General features: G+C 37.3%; 1 protein-coding gene and 1 non-coding gene across 2 annotated transcripts in view; both read right to left on the minus strand.

The window, feature by feature from the left end:
• The window catches only part of LOC122795732 (homeobox protein EMX1), a 96,708-nt gene that overhangs the window by 33,744 nt on the left and 44,648 nt on the right, over positions 1 to 18,316 (minus strand). The gene's annotated exons all lie outside the window — the stretch shown is intronic.
• Positions 5,202 to 5,274, minus strand: TRNAV-AAC. Its single transcript has one exon. It is a non-coding gene; the product is annotated as a tRNA-Val (tRNA).

Consider the following 18,316-nt stretch of genomic DNA (forward strand, 5'->3'; position numbering starts at 1 on the left):
GTATCCACCAAAATGTACAAAAACATAGTGAAGATGAGTGGCTTGTGTAAAAAAAGTGATGAATTCTACACAGCTGTTTATTTTTAGCTGCGTATGTCACTGGGAAGTGAATAACTCAAAACAATCCATTTATATGCAGAAACCATCAATGTTATCTTGTAGATCAGAATAGCACAGAGTACGAAAACGAACAACAACTGTTATGCTTCAATCTCATGGATCCTGTCATTTATTTACTTTGCTTTTCTGTTCGAGTTTTGATTACAGGAATATCCAAATGGACTCAAGATTATGTTCGGTAGATGCCTGGAGAGAAAAACTCAACATAAAGATCGGAGACATTAAGTAGATGTAGTTATATAAAGCTAAAAGGGCATTCTAATCATATACATGTCCAGGGACATACTGTACAGAAATTACCTGCCAAAATTATCATTGACAAGAAACAAGAAATGTTACTGTAGTTAATATAATGCTGAACTATACTGAAGTGTATTAGCAGTATATGTGACTAAAAAGGCAATAGCAAAATTACTAAATAACAAAAAATTTACAACTTCACTACATACACCATACAAAATTCCACAAATAAGAACATGAGCAAAACACAAAAAAGGCATGACACAGCATTAAATGAAAGTTACTGGCAGCTGCCTGTTGGGTGCCAGGATCCGCACTCAGGTCACTCCACAAGTACAAATATGACTCTGTCATTGTCCATGTTGGTGTGAATGATCTAAGATGTACCTCCCTGGATGACATGAAAAGAGACATGGAGGAGCTGTCCGATCTTGTAGCCCAGGCAGATATGACCCTAGCCCTGAGTAGCATCCTGCCATCACCCAGAATGATACCACAGTACAAGGACAAAATGATTAACTTCAACAATTGGCTAAGCTTCTGGTGTCATTCTAAGGAGATCCAGTATCTGTCTGCCTAGGATGACATGATTGACAGACCACCATGCCCTGCCAGAGATAGCCTGCACCTGTCACCCTTGGGATTCCGGATACTGGCTAAGGCTCTTGTCACCCCATAGTGCCTTTTTAGGCAAGGTTCAAATGACAAATTCACCACAGTAACAGGTACAAGCAAGCAAAATCTGAGGGTAATGCTACTCAATGCTAGAAGTGTAAACCTCAAAATGCATTAACTCGAGGCACTCCTTAAAATGGAGAACATCGACATCTGTGCAGTGATAGAGACCTGGTTCAAGGCTCCAGAGAGCACCGCTGCATTACCAGGCTATAATTCATACCACACCTTTCGGCCACCTAACCTGGACCAAAACACTAAAGGTGGAGGCGTGTCCATATTCATTAAGGGTATTCATACCTCCAGGCTAGTTGCTCAGCATAATGCATCCGAGATTATCAAAGTGCAACTAACTCTGGGCAAGACCGCAATCCAAATTGTAGCTTGCTACAGATCCCTCACCATGCCCCAGGATTCCCACTCCTCATTTCTTGATACACTGGAAAATATTAGGGTACAACCTAACACCCTAATAATGGGTGATTTCAACTACCCCACCATTAACTGGGTAAACTACTCATGTACCAACTCTTTGCTCAATGTTTTCTGGAATTCATAAATTCCAGTGCCTTGGATCAACTTATCCACACCCCCACCAGGGGCAGCAATATCCTAGACTTGGTCATTACCAACATGGCAACCGGTGTTCCACACCAGAGGTCAATTCCTTGTTGGCCAAATCCAACCACAAGCTAATCACCCTAAACATCCACATCCTGCCCCACCCCCTTCATTAGGGAAACCACCGTAAAAAATTTCTTCAAAGCCAACTTTACACTTCTTAAGACAGAAGGCAAACTTCAAGACACCCATGCAGACAGACAATAGAGGTATGACTGCTGAATCCTAAACAAATGCACTTTATAAGCACTTACACAAGTGCATGGATCATGCAATCCCTAACAGAACCAAGATGCTATCCTCCAAAAAAGGAAGCCAATCTGGTGATCCCCTGCCATAAACAAATTCTACAAAAGAAGAAAGAAACTGTTGCAAAAAATAGTAAAATCCCATGATTGGTGGAACTCCCTGGTCAGCCTCAGTAAGAAGCTGAGATCCCTCATACAATCCTCCAAAGCTAGTTACGAAAACAAAATTGCCACTGATTCTAAAGACAACCACAAAGCATTCTATAGCTATATCAATAATCTCAATGGCAATACTCAGATCTGCTCTGAGTTACAGCACAATGGCACTAAATATACAGAACCAACTGATATTGCCAACATCCTGGCAGATAGGTTCAGTGCTAACTTTACCCCCCTCTCACCCCCTAAAGGGCCCATCTCTATACCAGAAGAATGCAAAGTTCCTGTAATCACAGCTGCACAGGTAAAAAACACACTCTCCAAAGCCAAGAACACAGCATCCATGGGACCTGACAACATCTCAGGCTGTGTTCTGCATGAACTACAGAACGAACTGGCACACCACCTAAGTACCATGTTCAATCATAGCCTCACCTCAGGCTTTGTGCCCAGTGAATGGCGCACAGCGACGGTTATCCCACTCCACAAAGGAGGAGCCACCACGGACCCCGAGAACTACCGTCCCATTAGCCTGAAGAGCCTGGTCTGCAAGGCTATGGAATGTATCATTATGGAACTTATAAACAATAACATTGGTAATCTCCAAACTCTGAACCCCACCCAGTTCGGGTTTGTAAAAGGCAGATCATGTTTCCTAAACTTGATAGACTTCTTTGAAGAGGTCACCAAAGCCGTAGATGAGAGTAAGGTGGTTTACACAGCCTATCTAGATCTCGCCAAGGCTTTCAACACCATCCCCCAATCTGGAATTATAGATAAACTCACTAAACTAGGTATAAATCCCTATGTCACAAGATGGGTTGCCAACTGGCTCACTGACAGAACCCACACTGTGAAAGTAGCAGACTCCAAATCTGATTTCAGACCAGTGACAAGTGGAGTACCACAGGGTTCAGTCCTGGGTCCCCTCCTGTTTGGTATCTACTTCTCTGAAGTACAGACTAACACAGAAGGTCTTTGGCTAATGAAGTTTGCAGATGACTGCAAACTAGGAGCCATAATTGAAACTCCTAACAATGTGGACATCCTACAAAAGGGCCTCACTGAGACAGATGGCTGGTGTCAAAGCCATGGCCTCAAGCTCAATGCCAAAAAGTGCATTGTCATCCCTTTTGGTAAAAACTCTGTACCCATGAACTACCACATAGGTGGTAGTCTACTTAACACCGAAAGTGTGATAAAAGACCTTGGGACACAGGTGGACAGTAGTTTCTCCTTTGATAATCACGTCACCACAGTAGTCAGGAAATCCTTCTACATGGCACACCTCCTCACAAAAGGTTTCTCATCCAGGAAAAAAAAGGTCATTGTTCCCCTCTACTTATCACTCATTAGACCCATTATAGAATACAACACCCCTTTTGGTATGTACCTCACAAGACATCTACAACAACTGGAAAGGCTGCAGAAATACCTCACAAAGAGGATTACTGGCCTCAAACAGATGCCCTACGCAGACCATCTCAAAAAACTCCAGCTTTACTCCGTCACATATCGTCTACTCAGAGGCGATCTCTGCCTAACATACAAAGCTATGTCAAACCCAGAGCTGTTGGACATGCTCCACTTAAAGAAATTCCAATCCCTCCGAGCTATCTAGGAACCTAAACCTTGTCACTACAATAAACAGAACATGCTGGAGGGATAGATTTCTGTCCCAAAGACTTCCCATACTCTGGAACAAACTACCTAGCTATAGCAAACAAAGCTCCTCATTAGCACTCTTCAGGAAAAATCTTGATGATTGGATGGGAGATAGGAAATTCACCCTTGGGATCACTTCTGTGGCTCTGCTCGACAGGGGCACAGGAAAATAATAGTCTTGGGTGGCGAAAGCCAGGGTACCTTTTTGGCTAGGCTTATATTGGCCCTAGGGCCAATAGCCTAGTACCTACCTATGAACCTATTACATTTCAATGACTGACATCATATTTAAGACAGAAAGGGTGCCAGGATAGACTGTTTGCCCCTGGCCAAAGAAGATTTGGAGATGAATGGATGGATGAATAGGTGTACAACTATTCAGTTCGACTTCTGCTCTTCCTTCCTGAAGTAGTATAATGCGAGTTTCCACACACAAGCTATGCACAAAAGTAAGCAGAAGAATGGCCAGATACTAGGAAACAAGTTTTATGAATTTGGGTGGAATACAATCTGATCCTGCAGAGCTGAAGACTGTGGTTGTGGAGTTTTTTTGTTTTTTTTACTGAGAACAGACTCAGTTGCTTTAGATGGAAATAGTTTTCTGCTATTATGCTACGACTGACAGAACTGATGTGAGCTTAGCCAATGATGTTCTTTTCATACTAATTCCTGAATAATTAATCAACATCCTTTTCAGTGGCAAATAGGGAAGTTTATGTGGGCAGTTTGTTTGCTTGGAGAGAGTAATTTATAGATGGTTATCCTACTGGTGGATACAGGTTGAGCTCTTGGGCTTTGACTGCCCAAGCTTCAACTTGCAGATGACTGGAGCTTCTCCAGAGGAAATCACTGTCAGCACAACTCTTTTTGGCTGAATTTCCCTCTTGTTCAAGTTGGTGTGACCATGGAGTTAGTATACATAAATTGGGGGGGTGTGGGGGGCTTGCCCTCCCACATAAGGGCACAATGTTTTCTGTGAATGCAGTGGAAGATTCCACTTCTTGGTGCATTTGCTTTCATCCATGCACAGTGGAAACGTTACCGATACTATTCTATAAAGATTTGTGGGGAGAAATCAAGCTGTGTTGTTTGTAACTGAAATAATGTTTTTTCTTTAAAGCATGTTTTTTTTCCCAAGCTTTTCTGAGCTGCCTGTGCTGACAGAAAGATGTTTGTAACTTATTTGACATGTTTTTTGTCCATCCTTTATCATTGTCAGTCATTATTGATTTTAGCTTTTCTGACATCAAGGGCTGAGAAGCATGCCTCATTTAAAATGCTTTTTGGGCCATACTATCAAATATTTCCATAAATTACATCATTTTATTTCAGTTAGGTTCATAGGTTAGAACTAGGTAACTGCCCTTTTGGGCCATTTTAAGCCTAACCAATTACCCCATCTGAGAATCAAACCCTGCACCTTGGGTCTGTAAAGTAAACCCATTAACCATTATGCCAGCATCCCACTCATAATGGTAACACTGGGGTTTGAACCCAGGATCTTCTGCGTGTTAGGCAGATGCGATTACCACTACACTACAGAACCTATATTTAATTAAATAACAAGGATAAACACTTTGCGGACTATTATTCTGAAGAACTTTAATGTAGCACAATATTCAATTGACATTGTAACATTCAGGTGTTAAGATCTTTGAGCACAGATTGGAGGACACAAGGTTCAAAGCTGCAGATGCAACCTACATCCGAACTCTAAACTTGAGACCCATCTGCCTTCCTAACACATCTGCACATGACTACTTGAGCTCTATGACAATATTTTCCTCTTTTCGAAGATAACATTAAATTGATAACATTTCTCAACACCTTAATTTAGAAAACTGAATATCCAGATAGCTAAAATACATTCTGTCATGTGTTGGACATGCAAAACTAAACACAAGCTAATAGCAACTGGTAAAAGGGCATTGACAATGTTGCACTGAAAAAACATTCACTATAAAACAAATAAATCAATTATGTTAATTCAGCTAAGAGTTCATGTAGTGTACATACACATTTTTTACACAAACTAAACTTTTAACCTTTTATCTGAAGCTGTCTATGGAGTTCTGCAAGTATTTTCTGGAGGGCATTTTAAAGATTTAGAAGCAAAAAGGCTAATTAATTGCTCTCTGTTGAGGTCATGACCTTATGTGTTTTGAACAATGTGTTTTTGGTTGTTTGCAGCATTCTACTAGTTGGCTTTGATTTGAAACATCTGAACAGAGCTCTCTTTAATTCTTCACACATAAAACAATATGCTCAATATCCTATTTCAGTGTTTACTTTTCTGTCTGTTGGCTCTGTGGCTGTACAAGTTGCTACAATTAATAACTGAAGGTTGACATAGCCTTATATGTCATTGTAGTCTGTGGGTCTGCCTGTCATTCTTTTGGTGACTTTTCTTTTCCTAGTTTTGTATTGCATACCTGCATTGTATGAGTAGTTTAGCATACGTGCAAACAGTTAGTGAAAATGCAGTCTCCAGGTGTAAACTACATAAAGATACATTGATAACATAATCATAAAAATAATGTGAAAATTCAGGAGGTAAATTTAAATCCATCTGTTTGCAAACATTCAACAAAAGGCTTTGTGTGCCGTTTTTGTTTACAAGTATGTCATAAGGGAACAGATGCAATCTAAAATAAGCATTTGTAGGTTTTTGATTGAACTAAGATTGTTTACGAAAAGCATTTGTATGGTGTGTTTTAAAATAAAGGGGACTTTAAAAGGTTAGATTTTGAAAAACTAGGAATAAATCATCCAACAATAGATTAGAACTTTTTATACCAATTAATTTTTGCTACCCTGAGATGTTTTCATTTAAATTTATCTTTAATTATCACAGGCAAACATATAACATTACATGACAATATACTCTTTACCCTTCAACTCACTAGCTTTAAGTAAGATTCTGAAACTATCAAGCGGTAACTACATTGGTGTGCAATACAGATTATGGCACCCAGTGTGTTTTAGGTGATTCAAAGGCAGTGAATTCCAGGTTGGACTGCAAAGGACAAGGACTGAACTCAAGAAAACTGCTTTTCTATTAAGAACAGCAAAATGAGAACAAAAGTTGATAAGTTTAAATCAGTGAGTTCAAGCCTCATCCATTTAGAACTATTTGACTGGTAGGTTATCTATTTCAAGTTAATATAATGGTCCACTATGATGGCCTAACTATTGTGTTTCACAACATAGTTGCCTTCTACTCCAAAGACTGATGATGGATTGCTGAGCAGAGGCAACACGTGTGATATGAAGTAAGAGTGCATCACTTGGTCTGTTAACACACTGCTGAATGAGGCAGCTCCTTCCACCATATGACTGTCCTATTCATCTATGGGCTGAAGGTGAATTTTCAAACCTGTGGAAAAAGGTAGGTATTTCGATACTCAGGTGGTCAGACTAAAAAAAAAAACTAATGTGCCATCTGTTGTGTTGAACCTGGAGGGCCAACATGTGGAAATAGTGAAGACAGTGTTCTCCACCACAACCAGCTGCCCATGAAGTCTGAGTAAACAACTGAATTTACTGATCCGCTCTTGATAATTGGATGTGAAATGAATGTGGGACTGTGCCCAGAGACTTAGTGAGGACGTTTGGAATGTATGGCAGTTTCCAGAATATAGTCTTTCGTTCCCTAAAAGTGTAGTTCCCCCAGCAACAGACAATGCATGTTTCTGGACAGTATGCTTTTTCACTTCTTAACAAAGCCCCTATAAAGACAGACTCAAACAAATCATTTAGCCATCAGGCATTTTGAAAGTAATTTAACAGAATATATAACAAGCTGCATTACATATTTATTTTTAATTAAATTACAGCATATCACATTGCACAAAATAAATAATTCTTAAAAAGTGCACACTGTGGCATACAACCTAGCTGCCTTTGTGGACCATTTTAAGCCTATTCAGTTTGGCTATAGATTGGCCTTACCCATCCCATAATCGGTAATTTTATATTACCCTTAATGATAATAGCTGGGATGATACCACAGATAATTAGAGGGGATCCATGCATGGGATAAAGCATTTAGGATCTGCCTCTGTTCATTAGTTGTACAAGAGGCAGTCCTGAGGTAAATTTTCTGTTTCCCATTCATATATCCAAGTTGAGCTCGAATTATGACAATGGACACATGTTGTTCAAAAGTTAGGTCAATGTCCACATAAGTTCCCAAATAACAAACAGCTGAGTCAACTCTTAGAGGTGTATTGTTGTCAAAGTGGTAGTTCCCTGTGGTAGATGACTTTCAAAAGGCTACAATAAAGCATTTTATTGGTATTTAGTTTCAGTCCATGGTTTTGGCACCAGTTATTTATTTGGGACAAACCTTTCTGCAGGATGGCTTAGTCATTTGGGGATTCAGTAACTGCTCCTGGCTTGCAGTCATCTGCAAACTTAGTCAGCCAGAGCCTTTTGGTATTGGCTTATATATATATATATATATATATATATATATATATATATATATATATGTATATATATATATATATATATATAGATATATATAGATATATATATACATACATATATATATATATATATATATATATATATATATATAGTCTATATCAGTTTGTCGATTAGTCTATTCAGTGAATGACTATTCATCGAACCCAAAACTCATTTTAGTGAATGAACATTTCAGCAAATTTTTTCACGGGGAAAAAACTAGTGGGCCAGCTACCGACTGCAACAAACACTACACCTTTTAAAACTCAGCAAAGTTGGGGGGTTTCACCCTCCACACCCCCCCAACTAAATATACCAACTACAAGATTGCACTACAGTGGGGAAAGGGGCAAATTCCCAATGATGGCCAGCTACTTCCTTTCCCTGCAAAATAATTCTCTGAAACAATTGCTTGCTAAACTGAATTTTCATTTAAGTGGGTTCAATGAATAGTCATTCACTGAATAGACTATTTGACAGATTGCATAGTCACACACACACACACACACACACACACACACACACACACACACACACACACACACACACATATATATATATATATATACATGGCTATGCCAATGACATTGCTTGATACTAACCATGTTGAAAAAAGGCTTTCTGCTAGATTGGGGTTGTAACTATTTGCAGATAGCTTCATGGGGAAGGGCTTATGACCATCACTTTTCAATCTTATACACACTATCCATTTACTGAGGAGATTGTGCAGCCTCATCCAAAATAGCAGGAGTGTTAAATATTCAATGCTCCATATGGAGCTAGGAAGGAGAAAAAAAGCCCTCATACACATTTCCTGTATAAGTAACAATTCAGATATGGGGTACATCAGTGGATTACTTGGTGTTCATGCCAAATGTTACCAGCCAGAGTAGATATATAGATATATTCATCTAGCAGTGGCCTTCCAAGTTGTCCAGCTGTGGCCAGAACCTCAAAAGAAAGGCCAGTGGAGGTTTTGAAAGTGTAATACATTTGAGTCTAGACTTCTGAAGGACTGCTTGTGTGTTTGTGTGTGTGTGTGTGTGTGTGTGTGTGTGTATATATATATATATATACACACACACACACACACACACACACACACACACACACACAGGATATAAAAAGGTAGAATACAAATGTAAATTTTGTGATTACAAAAAAGACAGCATGTATAAATGAGTGAATCCTCATTAGAGTGAATCAAATATGGTTGGATTTAGTTTTATATAGTGTGGGTAAGCAGGAGTATGCAGGAAAATTAATATTTGAATGAAAATGTGGTGGTTATAAGATTTTGCCAATAGAAATGACTGCAAGTAGGGCTACAGAAAATAGGCAAGAGAAACCTGGCAAAGGAACCAAGATATTGGGAGAAAGCAGGAAAGCTATTAAAGTGGGATAAGGCCAAGAAGACATTTGGATTGCAGGCTATAGACTGCCTCCCCTACCAGGGCTTCATCTGAGATTACAGGCAAAGAGAAATAGATAGTGGGATTTTAAGTGAAATACCTACTTTGGTAGAGTTTTTAGTTGAAGCTAGAACAGAAGTTGCTGTTAAAAAATGGATGAATAGTAGAGCATATAAGATATTGCATGATAACAATAGGAGTCAATCAGAGGAGGTTAGAAAAGATCGGGAAGAGAGATTGAAAGGGCAATTTTCAAGAAACAATGGGAAGACATTTGTATGGCTCCCAAGTATGCAAGCAAGATCAGAAGGTTTAGGATCATTGCTTGGAAGTATTTGCATAGGTATTTGTATACCCCAAACAGACTGCAAAGATGTTTTCCTCAGATAGGTAGTAAATGCTGGAGGTGTGACGCAGAAGAAATAGGTAACAGTGAACATATGTTCTTGGAGTGTAATGAGTTGGCATTTTTAAAAATATCGCTGCAGAATACTCCATCAGAAATATTGGGTGAGCAAATAGCTGCAAGTAAGGAAATTATTTTTTTTTTAGCTGGAATACATGATCAGAATTGTCTAGACGTAGTAAGGCCTGCTTAAGTTTAATTCTGTTGGCTGCAAAAAAAGCAATTACTAGAAAATGGAAATCAAAGTCCACACCAGCTGTGTTTGAGGTATTGAATATTATAAAAGAGATAAAAGAACTGGAAGAGGGATGTTTAGAAAAGGGAAGGAGCAAATTGCATAAAAAGAAATAGAAATTGTGGGAACAGTACATGTACAGTAATGTCTATGAGGAGGAGGAGAAGTAAAGAGAGTGAGGTTTAAAGCAAGGCTGGAATTCAGCCATTTTTTGTAAAGTTTTACTGATGATAGTAGCAAAGAAAATATATGAGATTTGTATTGTATTTAAATGGAAAATTATTGAAATAATTTGTTTTTTTTTCTGTTAATATTTGTTTGCCTATGTCTTAAGTGATAATTGAATAAAGGTATTTAAAAAAGTGGTGGTTGTGAATATGTACAAGGCTAAGTATAGAGTAAGGGTTAGGTACAGGAACAGAGTCAGTGTTATGCATGTGTCATGTTGTCTGTGCTCTGTGTTTTTTTGTCCTGTACACTAGTGCTGTTTGGGAAAGGGTTTTCACTAACAGAATGTGTAAGGTTAGTGTTATGGTTAGTATTAAAACAAATGAGTAATATGATGCGGGGGTGACTATTTTACATTTCAGCATCAATATTTCAAATTCTGCATTCATTTTAGCTATGAATATTTATTTTAATAAAAAATAGCATGTTTCGATAGCAGTGTGTTTCTTTAACGCATTTTACAACCTTCTCATTTGCATTTTAACAGTTGTCACCCTGAACTTGTAAAGAACAATTTACAGATCAGTTTGTAAGAACTTCCAGACGACCATAGGGATAAAACTTTCTGGAATTAAACTAATATATTTCTGATCTGTTTAATCACATAGGCTACAAAAGAGTGATAACAGACTCAGTGCCCAGAGCTATGACAATATACAGAATTTCCATTTATCCTGTAGTTTTATGTAGTGGGTTAATGGTTAACAAGGTGATGCCCTGTACTGATTTTACTTGTTCTATGTGTGTATTATTCAGCCTAGATTCTTACAATATAAAACAAAAATTGCTACTAACAATTGGTATGTACTATTAGGCAGCAATGAATTGGCTAATATAGTTGGTAGTCAAAATGGGTTTATTTACAAAAAGTCTAGCAATTTAAAGTATATTTTAGATGACAAAATCCTGGAGCGCCCTTGCATGGGGCTTTTGCAAATCTTGCAAGCAAATAGATGTCAGACCATTTCTTAACATTGATGTAGTGACAAGATGTTTGGTATTAGGGCCATTTTGACTGTAATATGAGAGGGGGTGTTTGTGTTGCGAGATGTTTCAGCTCTGAGAGCTTTAATGTGGGTAAAAAACACATGAAGTTTCCCTACCATAACTATGAACATCTTTGTGCTAACAAAACAAAGGGAAGCAGCAGTACCTGTCACAAGCATTGTTCTAACTTTTTTGTCATAGATGTTGTCATTCTAGGTCCTCAAGGAGGTAATTTAGACACATTATTAGAATATAGAAATGTGTTAGCACATCGCATGAAATACTGTTCACATTAGTTAAATGAAAGCATTAATATCAAGTGTGCTTTAAGAAAAGTGTAGAATTCTTTTCACTGTAGTTATTTAACAACTAATTTTCATTACTATTATTTGAAGTGTTTATCTGAGTATGATGTCATTATAAATTGTATAAAAGGCTATTGTCGGAAGTCATTTTCATTCTGATGAAGTCTCTGTTACAATAATTGAGGTGAAAGTGCTTAATTCATTTAATAAGTTTTTTTTAACAGTTTTATTTGGTACTGAAACAGAGATTTTTATAGATGCAGTTTTTCTCTTTCTTTTTAAAGCTGCTAATGATACAGTCTTTTCACTTATTCATTTGTTGCTGTGAATACAGTCATACTTCTTTTCAAATGTGACTGAAGGTTATATATAAAATTAAGTAACAGAACATAATACTGGATAATACATACTCTCACAGCTTATAACCAACAGTTGTGCTACAAAAGCTGAAAATAATTAATAAATAGAAAATATGTTAGCTAAAAATAAAAATTAAGAAGGGTTTGTGATACATCTGTATTAAAGGACTAAAGTTTACAATACCATATCATTCAATAGCTTTTGGTTGCACTTTAAACAAACTCCTAATTTCTTTGCTCCAGAATCAGGAACAAAGCCAAAAAATAGTGAGGGACAAAGGCCCCAAATCATTGATAATTTTTAAATATTACTCTAATTCTCATAGTGAGTTAATTCAATAAAGATTTTGAATCAACATGCATTTCCTGAGGAATAAGAAGTGTGAAGTTTTGATATCTGGCATTACTCAATGACTGCAAGCCTCAGAGATTTGCCAGACAAAAATAATACAAGAAACAGGGCAAAAAAATGAGGCAACGCAGGGACATTCTGCAAAATAAGGTACTTTTGATAGCAGCAATTTTAGGCACACAGCAATGACAGACGCTGTTTATTCTATAGTCATGTAATATGTAATATTAGATAATAAGAGGTTAACACAAGAAAAGAGGGTGACTCACCTATCTGTTAGCACTGATGGGTATACATAGTGAAAGGAAGGGGTACGTATTCACAATATGGAATACACAGTCTAGTGTGACTTCACAGAGAACCTCAGAACTCCTAGTAGTAAAAATGTTTTTCAAACAAATCTGCAGTCTGGTTCAGCTGCACTTGTTAAAACGCACTTTTAAATGTCTTGAGTGTGACCTGCAGCTGTTCCAGTCTTGTGAAATTAAATGGATTCTAAACAGTGCAGATGATCAGGTAAGAGAGCATTGTACAGGATATTTGGTTTTGTAACACCCTGCAGGCCAAATTATAGAATGGCAAGGTCAATAGGGCAGGGGAGATGAAAGGAAGCTTAATTTGTTGTAGAGTGTTGTAATCCATATGTAAATACGATTGCATCCAAACAAGAATTTTCACATTAAGGTTTAAAGAAACATATGAAAACTAGAATGGAATCATGCATTTTAGATAGTACAAAGGCCCAGGCCCCAGTTACAAAATAACAAAAGAAATTGACAAAGAGGTTAGTTCTGTAAGATGCAACATATAATGTCAAATTTAACATTAACACTCTTTAGACATAATTAAAAATTGGGGGTTAAAAAGCAGGCATACCACACTTTATCCAGAAGTAACTGGAAGACATGGCAGCAGTGAAAAAAACATCACTGCCACATATTAAAATAGAGACAAAACTAAGATTTTCAGCTGAGAGGCAAATCAAAGAATATTGCCTGCGGTTGTTCTATGGTTCAAAAGAAGTAAAAAACAGTAAACAACAAACAATAAATAAACAGTAACCCAAGATTCCATAACAGCTTGATGAAAAGCTTTAGCAATTTTATAATGTAGTTAGTATAGCAATAATTTTAATAACAATATGCATATGATCTAAAGAAATTGTTAAATAGACATTGCTTCTGTCCTAAGGTCAGAGATCATTAAGATGATGACATCTAAGCTGGTAACTTCCAAAGTCCCTTCCCTGGCGTTACTGTGATGTGTTTTAAATAATGAACTATAACATTTTAGAAAGTTATTGATATGGCATTTCTTTACTCAGAAGTTCAATTTACTTTGCATTTAAAGGAGAGATGCTATTCCTGAAATGGTATCCTGTTGTTTTCCAGAGAATTATGCAATTCCCAGAACACCTTGGAATTGGGATCAGCTCAAAACAATGACTAAAGCAAGAAACAGTTACGTGTGTTTAATGCATTTTCATTTTGAGAAATCACATCATCTTCAGCACATAATTTCATAAGTCACAACTCTTTTCCTTAAATACTCTGCAATGCAGTTGCAGAGTACAGAAGATAATGTGACTGCATTGTCATTGCTTGTCTATAGTTACATGGACATCATATAACATTTGTTTGCAAATGATTGCACATGGATTCTTGCAAAAAATGTTATTAATGTCTCAGCATCATTGCACGATTGGAGAAATTGCATGGTATGCATTGTATGCAAATGACTTCCTGCATGCAAATAAGTCTCACTGCATATGCAAATAATGATATGAAACATTTCATAGGTTCATAGGTTCATAGATGAACCAATGAAACATTTCAGAGCAGTTTCAGAGATCTATGACATTCACCTATTCCGAATGGTGGGAATCATTGGTGTACAGCAGCTACATTTTCATTACAATGTTAGTGGCAGCAAATGCTTTATCTGAAAAACAGGTGTTAGCAGCCAATTTAAGAGCCAGTATCCCCTTTTACAGGTGTTAGCAGCCACTTTCAGAGGCAGTATCCCCTTTTATAGGTGATAGCAGCCACTTTCAGAGCCAGTTTCCCCTTTTAAGTTTTATTCTGTTTAATTTTCTCCAGATTTTGGCTGACACAATGTCACAAAGGTTCAACTTTCATCTGCAGTGCCTGTGACCCAAAGCTGATTAGTAGCCAATGACAAGAGGTCATGGATGGAAGTTAGACTGAGCAGCCAATGGCCAGATCTCGCCTATTCTGAGAAAATAATAAGGACATAACACTGAAATCCTACCAGCAGGTGGAGTCTGGAAGATGCACCATGCAGGGCAATAACATTATAAGTCCACAATCATACTGTAACCATAGGCTGCAGAGATACATCTGCATACTTGCATACAGTGAATTAGGACATCTTGAACAATCCTCTCATGTCATTTAGATGACATCATGCTAAGACCATCCCTTTTCCCCTCTCTTTACTCCACCACTGTTGCTTTAAGTCCATGCTAATTCAAGTAGACAGCCCCCCATCAGAGGTCCCACTTTGGAGGAAGTTTTATTAAAAAGACTAATACTTTCTGTGTCTTTTTCAAGAAATGACCATGACATAGATTTGCCTTACCACCGTTGGCTTAAATTTTCAACATGCCATATATGGGACCCCAGCTCATCTAGTAAACAAGTATGATTGTCCAGTTCTGTCCTGGAGAGTAATTTTATAGTCACTGCTAATTTTTGCACCACTTGTATGAGAGTTATTGAAGTTATTAAAGAACATGAATGATAAAGTCAGATTGTTGTATCTGTTGTGGTAAGAACATATTCCATATTAATGACTTTCAACTTAATGATCAGGTAGAATAGGAAGTGGTTTGGGAGCAGACAAGATAGGATGTTATGTAACGATTGCAGTAGTATGACAGTGTCACATAAATGAAGCATTCATCACATAGAAAGATGAAAAAAGGTCTATGCAGTTTGAGGAAATGTAATGACATTAATTTCTTTTATACTGATCTGGTAAAATATACCCCGTTAGTTAAGTGTTTTTTCATGCAAATTAATTTGTGCAAATTCAACTAAAGCATCATCGTGCATCATATTTTATGAGACCAGTATGCCTCACCGTAGCAGGGCAACTTCTCTTTATTTATGGATATACACCAGGCCTCTGCAAACCCTGGATATCCTATAATGTTGTATCTTTAAAAAGAATGTCCAAGTAATTTATTAGCAAACTGTTCTGGAAACTGTATTTATTTCAGAAACAGTAACAGTTGCCAAGATATAACATTAATAATAGCAGATAAAAATAACATAAATTACAACTTTTAAAAATATATTTATTTCCAAATTTTCAGTTCTAATTAGATCAAAGTGTTAAAAGTATTATTTGGACTATGCCAGTCAAAACTGGTGCCAATAACAATATGCAACAGAAGTGGGCAAAGATTTAAATGCATAAACAAGAAAGGTATAGAGATATGCTGTTCTGCATGCTACTACTGAAAGAGTACACACCTATATCTACAGATAACTGAACACATTCCCACACTAAAAGCAAACAGCACTGGGAAGATTCCACATTTAATACCTTAAGGAGGATGATTCAGAGAAAAAGCTGTAATGTATTATAGAAACAGCACTCTAGTATCTTCCAGTCAAACTCTGAGTGTGTTAGTAAGTTAGTGATAAGGAAGACGGTGTAAGAAAGATTTTATATGGTATGAACTCTAGCTCTAGATGATTGTCACTGTTGAAGTGACATGCTGACTCTATGTGCAAAATGGGAAGAGGGTATGGATATATATAATATAAAATTCAGTCAGTTAGGCCAAATTAGTATGCCTTTATAAAAATAGGCAAAACTGCATCTGACATATCTAATTTCCAGTAAAAGAAGTATATGTTGTCATTAACAGTCAAGATATAATGTTTGTACATTAGTAAATTATATACAACTGTATCATTCAACAAGCTGAAAAAATGATGCTTATAATTCCCAAATAAAAGAGAACCCTAAAAGAGAAAAATCTATACTGCAAATAAATGCACATATTAAATAAATATCTATATATAAATACATTTAAAATCTACAGCACCATAAATCTTCAACTGTAGCTATCATACAAAGATCACTAACTCGTAAACATACAGTAACACAATTTAAGAGGTCACATATGTTCTTGTGAATATTGCATTAGTATGTTCTCTAAATTATGTATTCTGTTTATAAGCCATATACATTGGCAACAGCAACTGCATGCAAGCAAGTTCTGTACTTGGCTTTCTTACTGGAGCTATGCCTCTATAAAACATAAGATATACAAGTGTGTGTCTTGTAAAGATGGACTCCACAAGATTCTGAGCACTGTTATACATACTGTCCAAAAGGACATACCTACAAGTGAAGATGGACACTACAAGATTCTGAGCACTGTCAGACATACTGTCCAAAAGGACACACCTACAGGTGAAGATGGACACCGCAAGATTCTGAGCACTGGTAGACATACTGTCCAAAAGGACATACCTACAGATGAAGGTGGACACTGCAAGATTCTGAACACTGTTAGACATACTGTCCAAAAGGACACACCTACAGGTGAAGATGGAAACCGCAAGATTCTGAGCACTGTTAGACATAATGTCCAAAAGGACATACCTACAGGCTAAAAAAAAAAATCAAGTTTTCAAGTCGGTTCCATTTGGGAGGACTCGCTGTTCATGTAGTAGGAGGCCACTTACAGATTCACTTAAATATCATAACCTCTGAGATCGCTGAATTGTGGGGCAAGGGAATGCAGTGACTTCAGGAAAAAGCAATTATTATCTGTGAGTTGTACAACTGATCTTCATGAATCTTCATGAAATCATACCCCTCTCAAAGTCAGCATACTTTATACTCTAAATCTTCAGTGACAGCTATGGTTTAGAATGTGAAGATGTTACAAAATATTGACATGCAGATACTTGGTAAGCCGAAGTATGTGTTTAAAGGGGCACACACACACTCACACACACACACACACACACACACACACACACACACACACACACACACACACACACACGCAGTCTGTAGTACAGTGATAGCAATATTAACATCTATGAACTTGTACTTGAAATTATGTATCATTATGTCTGCATTCCAAGGATCACCATGTCCATTTGGCTTCTGCATCACAAATATCAACATTAACTTATTCCCAATCAGTCATCATATTGCCACATTCCATAACTTATCTCAGTATTCTCATATTTACAAATATGGAGTGCAGCTGTGTAAGTGGTACTTCATGAAAATGCCTGCACTAGTAATGCAGTAATGCTACAGTATAGACCACTGGTGCAGTGAAAAGGCACTAGACTGCAATCCCATTGATTTGAGATCAGACAGTGAACCTGGCATTGACAGGCCAAAAAAGGGGAATTTCATGGAAAATGGCTTAACAGGCAATGGGCAGCTATCATTCCTTGAAGATATGTACAAGGAACTTGTAGGATCGTGTTCTCGTACAGACTGAGACTTAGTCATGTCCACAAAAACTATCCACTAACGAATCAGTTCATCTGAAATTCAAAGGATTCAGCTTGTTAATAGCATCTAAGAAAATAAAATGAGCTCGGTGTGTCCCTACACAGAGAGATGGTGATGTGCAATGACTTTTGTTATAATTATCTCACAGAAGGGTAAATTGTACTGCAGAATGTAACACTACATTGGGCCTTTCCTTCTGTACACCATATAAGTTACCTGCAACAAGACTAAAGTGAATGCAGCTGTAACCACCTGACACTGACAGCAGTCCAGCATCATTCATTGTTAATATGTTGTATATAATTCTCTGTCTT

Source organism: Protopterus annectens, chromosome 2.part2 (genome assembly GCF_019279795.1).
Source record: "Protopterus annectens isolate FY-2018-M chromosome 2.part2, PAN1.0, whole genome shotgun sequence".
NCBI classification, from domain to species: domain Eukaryota; kingdom Metazoa; phylum Chordata; order Ceratodontiformes; family Protopteridae; genus Protopterus; species Protopterus annectens.